Raw genomic sequence first — 2,777 nt, forward strand, 5'->3', positions numbered from 1 at the left:
TTCTAGACTTTGTTCCTTCTGTAAAGCAAGAGTTTAGAACTAGATAATCTCAAAACTCACTTTAAGTTCTAAAACTCATTGTCAAATGTGTAGCAATTCTATATTTCAAGAAGGCTATTCTACTTTAAATGTTTTATTCTTTAAAATTTAAGGATTAACTTAATAAACAACTCAATCTTGTTAGAAAATAGTGAAAGTTTCAAATAATTTAAAATTATTTCCACATGAGATGCTTCATCAAACACTTAATGCAATTTAAATATTTTATATTATTTAACCTCTCCTTATCTTAATGGGTATGCTTGCCATTATTTTCTTTTTCAGACTTGTATGTTTTTAATTATTCAGAGTTCTTACCTTTTAATGATATGAGACACTTCCATATATTATGTCTGGACAACGTCCAAACAAAAAGGGCACAAGGTGCACTGCGTGAGAGAAACGCTAAGCTTTGAATCCAGTTCAATTGGCTGGAACATTTCAAATCATAAGTAGTCTTTCATCTTCAATGCTTGTTCTATAGAATATATACATATATATGTATATGTATATACACATATACATATATACACTTGTTCTATAGAATATATACATATATATGTATATATACATATATATGTATTACATGTATATATAAATACATATATATATAATTACTTTAGAGAAGAAATGGATATTTCTATTAGAATGCATTCACTCAGCAAATATACATTCACAAGGGTTTTCCAGAGAAGAGCACAGTGTCTAAAACATAGTAAACATCTAATGTGTTAATTGAAGTATCAAATAAATGAAAAAATATTAATCACCTCAGCTGTGGAGACAGCCATGCTCTCCTGTACTCGATCTTTTCTATCCTTTCTCACTATGCTAAGCCCTGGATTTATAAAGAATATACATGTGTTCCAAAATGTTCTTTAGATAAGACATTAACAACTTATAAACAACCTAGAACTCAGAAGTGATGGAATTTCTTCTTTATTTTTTGAGGTGAAGAGGAATCCTAAAAAATTATAGTATGATGTACATGCTTTAAGACCTTTTCAGTTGCTGTTTCCTCTGCATGGAATGCTCTCCTCCTATCAATCTTTAAGGCTCACATTCTCATCAGCTTAACATTTTGTCAAACATCAGGTATTCAACATGGAGAACCTGCCCCCACCTGCCCCACCGCCTGGTGTACAAGGAGGTGACGATGTTGACCGCTGACCTGCCAGGTGGAATCAAAGTCTTTCCCAATGAGGAGGACCTTACTGATCTGCAGGGCATGAAACCTGTTGGGCATGAAACTCCTGCTGAGAAAGGACTTTCCTGCCCCCCAATCTCCCACCCTGCACCCTATGGGCTACTTCCTGACCAAAATTTTCCATCCATTGTGGATGCCTAATGGTGAGACTCGCATCAACATGCTCAAGTGGGGCTGGATGGCCGAGCTGGGCCTCTGGCATGTGATGTTGACCACCAAGTGCCTGCTGATCCACCCTCACCTTGAGTCTGTCCTTAAAGAGGAGGCGAGTCGCCTTTTCTTGGAAAATTGCTGGGAGTGTCCTGCTGGGTCCTGCTTAAACAGGAAGATTTACTGGGGCCAGTGCAGCTGTGATGTCCTCCACCCACCCTGTAGCCCCAGGGTACCTGGAAGGAGCCGAGGGCACCATGGCCAAGAAGCACCCAGGGAAGTGCAATAAGAAGCTGGGGGCAAAGAAAAAGATGGAAAAGGGGCAGATGCTTTCGTGGCTCTAGTGGGCTCTTCCTACTCAACCTGATCTGACCCTCCTGACTCGGACCCACAACATTGTCTCTAAGTTATTTAAATTATTGCTGGAGTAGGGTAGAGCATGGGGACACTGGGCCCTGGATTTGTTTTTCAAAATAAAGTTAGAAAAGCAAAAATAAAGAAAAATAAAAGTAAGCTCTTTCCTTATCTCTCTATTTTAAATTGTGTTATTCTGCAGAGCGCCCTATTCTTGTTCCTTGCTTAATTTTTCTCAAACTGTTTATATGCTTAAGACAAAGTATATATACTAATATATGTAGTATCTACATATGTGATACTGATTTATAATAACATTACTATGCATGAAAATATATTAAATGTATATTAATATAAAATTATATATATAATTTGTTGATTGATTTCCCCACTAAAATAAAGGCAAAAATTTTGTATTCCTAATACCTAAAAAATGCCTGGTACCAAATATGTGCTCAATTATATTTATTAAATGAATAAATTTAGGAGTTTGTCTTGTACTTTCCCTGCCTCAGCCCTAGAATTCCCATGCCCTGCCTCAGTGTTTGTGCTTTTTAGAGTTTTCCTGACTTTAATGATTGTTTATTTTACCATAACAATTTTAGAATTAGCTTATTTCCAGAATAAAAGGAATTCTGTTGTCAGTTTTATTGGAGTGCATTAGATTAGAGAGAATTGATATCTTTATGAAATATTGATTTTTTTCCTGTTTAATACATTGCATGTCTGTCCATTCTTTCAAGTCTCCTTTGCGTCCTTCAGGGATATTTCAGTAATTCTGTCACACGAATTTTAATATTTTGTTGTTTATTCTGAGTTGTTTTATTTTTTGTTACTACTATAAATAGTATCTTCTAATGTATGTAGACATTATGGTTTTTGATTTTTCATATGAACATTCATTTCATATTTTACTAATTTGTTTTATAGGAACATTTCAAATGTTTTTTTTGAGTTTTTCAAATATACAGTAATATTGTCTGCAAATAATGGCAGTTTTAGATATGTATTTTTTACCTCCATTTAG

General features: G+C 34.8%; 1 pseudogene; it reads left to right on the forward strand.

Annotated features, from left to right (window-relative positions):
• The first annotated feature begins 1,143 nt into the window (after positions 1-1,143).
• LOC120611753 (ubiquitin-conjugating enzyme E2 S-like) lies at positions 1,144-1,740 on the forward strand (annotated as a pseudogene).
• Positions 1,741-2,777: the final 1,037 nt, after the last annotated feature.

Source organism: Pteropus medius, unplaced genomic scaffold (genome assembly GCF_902729225.1).
Source record: "Pteropus medius unplaced genomic scaffold, Ma_sr-lr_union100, whole genome shotgun sequence".
Lineage (NCBI taxonomy): Eukaryota > Metazoa > Chordata > Mammalia > Chiroptera > Pteropodidae > Pteropus > Pteropus medius.